Source organism: Hibiscus syriacus, unplaced genomic scaffold (assembly GCF_006381635.1).
Source record: "Hibiscus syriacus cultivar Baekdansim isolate YM2019G1 unplaced genomic scaffold, ASM638163v2 tig00018586_pilon, whole genome shotgun sequence".
NCBI classification, from domain to species: Eukaryota; Viridiplantae; Streptophyta; class Magnoliopsida; order Malvales; family Malvaceae; genus Hibiscus; species Hibiscus syriacus.
The window spans coordinates 181,284-188,032 of record NW_024062441.1 but is presented as its reverse complement, the minus strand read 5'-3'; positions in this window follow the sequence as shown (position 1 = coordinate 188,032).

Below are 6,749 nucleotides of genomic sequence, written 5' to 3'. Positions count from 1 at the left end.
TGTCTTTACCATATCATGCATTAACCAAGCAATACACCATTATGTAAATCCTGTAATATATTCCATATAACAAGTCACATATACATATCACATTTAGTATATTTGTTTAATCTCTTTATTAACCCATGTACACTATTGAGAACTTAAGGTATGTGAGTATATTGAGGTTGTGCACACATATGCTGTCACCACAGCTCGATCAATGTCCCGTAAGACCTATCCAGAGGTCATAAAGATCCTCGGTAACTATCCAGAGGTAATAAAGATCCTCGGTAACTGTCCATAGGTCCCAAAGAACCTAGGTAAACTATCCATATGTTCCTTAGAACATAGGTATACTGTCCATATGTCTCGAAAGACATAGGTAGTTCTTTGACTCTTGGCATGCCAACTATACCTACAGTTCTCATAACTCATAACTCATAACATGGGCATTATCATTATGAATACATTTCTCATCACTTGTTCTTTCTCTTCTGTCACATACCACATGTATGTGTAACCATGTATTTCATATCATATATTTTATAATAGATTCTTATATCATTATTTGTTTCATTCCTACCTATTCACAATCACACTAACATGTAATGCAAGCAAGATGTATTAATACATACATGTAATCACATAACTTATATCATATCATTTCTCTTATAAACACATATCTCTTCTTTTCTGTCACGTATCATATATACGTGTAATCATTGATCTTATAATCTCATGTTCCTTCTCTTCTGTCACATACCCTATGTATGTGTAAACATATATCTCATAAACATATATTTATGAATTTCATATCGTATCACATATTCACATAAACATGTAATCCACTTTCACATATCACTTAACATATTTTCTAATATGATCACATAACTCATATTATCTATCTCATGTCATATTCTCATGTATCTACTTAATTCAGTTTCACATAGCTTGTCACATAGGCATGTATTCTCATATATTATAATTTCATATAGTTCAATATCACATATCACATATACATGTAATCATGTACTCATACACACATAAGCATCATATCATTCACAAATCAAATAACATTTTAGGAGTCACTTCTTACCATAGTAACTCCATCACTGGCTCATCACAAGCCAATGTTTATTCGATAACACAAGTACAATTAAATTGCACTCACCTGGCCTCACTAGTCAATATCGATCTGTTATCTTTCCTTGATCGATCTTACTTGATAAGTTCCGGAACTTGTTTAGGCTCTTTATCTACATAATAATTCATTGATACTAATCAGTATACTAATTAATATATTCTAAACTATCATTTCTTGGGCTAAAAGAAGAGTCATTTTTATCTTTTAATGAAGGTATGCATCGATGCACTACACCATGCATCGATGCATAAATCCTATTCGATGTTTGTATTTAATGGGGATGCATCGATGCACTCCTTATGCATCGATGCATAAATCCTATTCGATGTTTTCTTTTTAAATTAATGCATCGATGCACTGCATGTGCATCGATGCACCTTAAACAATTTCTGGGATTTATCATCGATGCATCGGTGCACAATGAATGTGCATCGATGCACATTGCCCAGAACTGACATTTTTGCACGTAAATCATCAACTCTTCCCTTAATTCTTCTATTTTAAGCCCCTCTTATGACATTAAACTCAACTACCATTACTTGAACCAACTTATATCCATGTAAATCATCTTTAACCTCAAAATCCTATCTTCCTTATGAGATTCAAGAATCATACCAAATTTTCTATATGTTCTAAATCCAATTCTATCACTCCAAATCTCTTAATTTAACCATTGACAAGTCAAATTTAACTTCCAATTTAAGAAATAAACTCTACTTCAAGATTTCACTTTTCTACTTCCTTTCTTTAATTCTTCATATACTCCTCATCTTATGGTTTTAAGATAATCTAAGCTTTCCTTAAGCTTAGTTATTATCTAAGGATCAATAAGCAACCTTAAATTCATCAAGAATTTGATCCACAAGAAAACTCACCTTTAGCTTGGCTCTCCCACGTATGAAGAAGAAGAAAGGAGAAGAGAACTCTGGATGTTTCTCATTTCCCACGTTTATATCACCTTTAAAAGAAAGATAAAAAATCTTTCTGGTCAAATGACCATTTAACCCTTAACTTCTTTTAATAATTACTAAATAACCTTCATCATATATATTCAATAATCATTGAACTATTTCATTCTTATACTTTAGTCACCAAATTCTGAAACTTTACAATTTGGTCACTAACCCGGTATTGCGGATGTTACACTTTGGGCCATCAATAAGTCTTTCGAGCATGATGCTTAAATCCTTCGGGTCATCTGTAAGCCTTTAGAGCAAGATGATAAGTCCTTCAGGCCATCCATAAAACCTTCAGGTAGGATGTTTTCACATGAATTTGAAAATGAAAAAAATGATGTTTTAAGAAGATGAAATTTTTTAAAACGAAGATTGCGATTTTCAAAATTTCACAATTTATAAGTCCTTTGGGCCATCAGTAAGTCTTTCGAGCATGATCATTAAATCCTTCAGGTAATTTTTAAGCCTTCACAAGAGAGTAGTGAAGCAAATCTATCACATTTTCAGAGGAGTGTTGGAGCAAACCATCAGATCATCAGATGTGGAGGGAAACCTAAGATTCTCGGGTACGAAGAAGCAAAGTAATCGATTAAAAGGGTTTTGTGCACATGAGATGGAGGCGAAAGTGAAGAAGAAGACAGAAGAAGGGGAAAAGACGCTGCGGTTAGACAAAATTAGGTTATTTTTTGTCTTTGCTACATTCTTGTGATCACAACAATGAGCAAAGAGGGGCATCTGTAACACCCTAATTTTGTCCGGGCCTTTTAAATCTATTTGAATATGATCGAGAATCAATTTGAAGATATTTGTGCCCGATGAGAAATTAATTCGAATGACATGAGGGTGTTGATGAAAGATGAATGGAAGCTTGCATTTGGGTTAATATGAAATCGAGAAGCTTTAGGTGCTGAATTGGATTGTAATCATATTTATTTCAGTTTTGAATTCAATAGATAAATTGGAACAAAAGCAATCGATAAAGCAAAGCGATAGAAATATGAAGACTCTTGAGGTACATTCAAAGTAATCCAGTGGATAGTGTACGTCATCCATATTTATCGCCAATTTTGAACCTCTTCCAAGCATCTTTGGGTGTCGCAGTCTCTTAACAATTATTCCATTATCTCTTATCTTTCCAACGCACTTTGAATCGTATCAATCCGGTATCGGTAGCTCAAGATATGCTTAAATAACTGAAGCCTGTGCAAGCTGGAAAATTAATACGGGAATTATGAATTCTGTTCAACAAACTTTTGTTTTCCATTCACTTACACAAATGGACGTTGGAATAATCTGATGGGACACTATAACAACATATTACAAGTTGAATTTAAGTGGGAGACAGTTTATGATGGAGCAATAAGTGACATCCATTCAGCAAGCATAAGCAGCACAAAGAGAGGGGGGAACAACACGTGGAAGACAATTTCCAGCATTGTTTTAGCCAGCCCATGCTTGATGACTCACCTATGCACTCACATAGGGGAGACATGTCATACGCCCATAATGAACCAATATCCAGCTTTGTTTTCAATCAGTCCCATACACTAAACATGTCCAGCAAAGACCATGAAGAGTTGTCTCCACCACTTGAAGGATAACAGCCCATGAACCTCACGAATCTGTCCCAGAATGCACGGTGGAGTGGAGCACTATCAAAGCATTTTCTAGCTCACAATCCACGGGAAAAAGAGATATTTGGAGCAAGGAATCTGTTTGGCAAAGGGGGAGGCATTTAAGAATAGAACCATTGACAAAGCGGATAGACGGGAAAAAAAGGGGAGAGAACTCAAAGAGCAAGGGAAGAGGTCACAAACATGGGGGGAAGGATAGAACGAAAATTCACAATTAGAAGGGAGGAAAATACTTGTAACAGGGGGCATTCGGGTTAGGGAGAGAAACGAAAATAACCAAGTGTAATAGGATCCTTGTTGAGATCAATAAAAAGAAAATTTTCCAGATTTCTCTTTACCTTTCGTTCGAAAGAGCCATAGCAGTTTTTAAGGTATTTTCTCATTTCATTTTTTGTTTTACAGTGCTCGTGTGTGTGTGTTTAAGGATGAAATGAGGGTAAACAATAAATAGGAGGGTCGTTCGAGCTTACCTGTATCGTGTAGTTTCCTTTATTGGGATCTCATCGTCAAAGAGTCGAATATAGCATCAAGAGGTAATGCATCGGGAAAGGAAGATTTCCCGTGGTCTTGTTTAGCAGTCGAAAATGAACTTTGGTTCCTCATCGGAGCCAACCAAAGGGAAGAGTTGTCTGTTACCCTAGAAAGGAGCGTCATTTACTTGCGTTGTGTTCGTAGGAAGGCTGAGGGTCACGTCCCTATGTCGGTTAATGTCTTGCATGTAGATTATGAGGGTTAAGCTTTATATTAGGTTTTTAGGGTTAATTGATTTAAGGTCACTACACCTCTGTCATTGATATTCATTTGGGTCCTAGAATTGAGTCTTTTCGATTTTAATCTGATATTTATATTTTATGCATGTTTCATTTTAGTTTCGAATGTGGATATATTTACATTTCGCTATTTAGACATTTCACGTTTATTTTCTTTATGTTTCATTTTAGTCCTTATGTCGAAGTTTGCATGTTTCTAATTCTGTCTATTTATTTTATGTTCATTTGATTTTCGTCCTAAATGCTGATTTGTTTAATTTATGTTGTTTAGATATTAGACTTTAAGGTTTTTTTATATTACATTTTAGTCATGTAGTTATGTTATTTTAAGTTTTTTAGTGATGTTGCATATTTGGCATAACATTTTCCTGGTTTTCATTTTAGTTTTATAGGTGGTTTCGGTTTTACTTTGATCTTAGTATATGTAATACATTGATAGGTTTTTTTTTGTGATCTTTGTTTAATAGTAATCTTAGCTTTAGATCTATTTACTCATTTATTTTAATCGCATGTTTAATTAATTTTTACATGACATCCTTTTTGCATAATTTGCATGATAGCCTCACATGCATAACTCGACATCGTTACATAATTGATTTAAGGGTAATACCCTTTTAATTTAAAATTGTTTTAAGTGGGTTGTCTTAACTGATTAGAGATCCGCTTTTAATAATTTTAAATTAAAATCGTATCCCATCAATGACACCTAAGAAATTGATGTATCACTTTAAAAGTTTGTGAATGGAAGAAAAAGAAATATTCGGCTATTTAAATCTATCGAGAAAAGGTTGTTATAACTGATTTAAGATATGATCTCGATATTTGTAAATAATCGAATATTCTTTATCTTTCTAAAGAATGGGTAATTTTAATTTAACCTATTTTGGTGCTTTTGAATGTTGTAAATTTGTATGTTATTGTTTTGTCGGAGATCATAAATCAAATTAAAATAGAATTTGTAAATTTCATTGCAAAGACATTAATTAATCGACGAGATACCGATTTAGGGCGTTGTGGGGTGTTAATCCTTCCCCACGCGTAACCGACTCCTGAACTCATTTTCTGGTAACGCGGACCTAAATTTGTTGTTTTAATTAAAATTAATTTTTATTTAAAATGACAAAAAACGTTTTTGGGTGTCCAATCATACCCTAATCAAAAATTGGTGGCGACTCTTCGAACCTGTGTTTTTATCATGAATAAATTCCCAAATTTTCGAAACGAGAGGTTTTCTAAAATCACATTGTTTTTAATTAAAAATCAACCATAAAGAGAATAATTAAAAATGACGCGGTTTTTCAAAATCTCCCACCACGTTAAAAATCGTTTCGACATATATATTCTAAAAGTATATGTATATATCGGTTATTATCATTAGACTAATTGTTTAGGAACTACAAGGGGATTAATTTATCTTCATGAGTCGTCTAAGCCAAGATTGTAGTCAATGCATAAGTATACTAAAATTATATAATTTCGGGTTGACAATACTATTTGATGAGCACAGAAAAATGAAACACATGTACACTCGAGTTGTGGACAAAGATGAACGGAAGGAGGATGAGTGCATCAATCGTCCTTTTAAAAATTCTAAATTCTCATATATTTTAAATTTTTATATTTTCTATTAATAATATATTTTCGTCTCTAAAATTTTATAAATCTATCTTCCGTAACACAAAATTCTAAGTTGATTATTTCAGGTACGTGATAAATCTTATACTTTAACAAGAAGCTTTGTGACCCAAGATAAAAAAAAAACACCAATTGCATCTTAGAGTAATGACAAGCATAATCATAACATGATTAGCTTAGTCAAATTAAGGGTAAAATTGAAAGTTACAACAAAGAAGAAGACTTTAAAATTTTATTTTGGATGGTATAGATGAAATATGTGGATGGCCAAGTCAACCAAGAACTATGACAGATGAATTTAACCTTCTTATTCCTTTCCTCTGGTCAAATCCAAATAGCGTGAGAATAAACAAGAACACAATTAAGTCAACATAAAAACAAAACTGGTTGTTTCTTGTGGCCAAGTCTCCGAAGTGGAATACACTGTTTCCAGGAATTTGCAGATTGAGAATCACATTATTGTTTTTTTCTCATTGTCAAAACTTCAACGTTGCTCCCTGAGGTTTCATTATATGATCTATGACTATTTACTCTTTTGATGTTTTTTATTTTTCTTTAATCTATTCGATCATAGCAGTAAAAGGGGTGTAGTTCTCTCTAGATGTTTCAGATTTTAACAATTACGTTT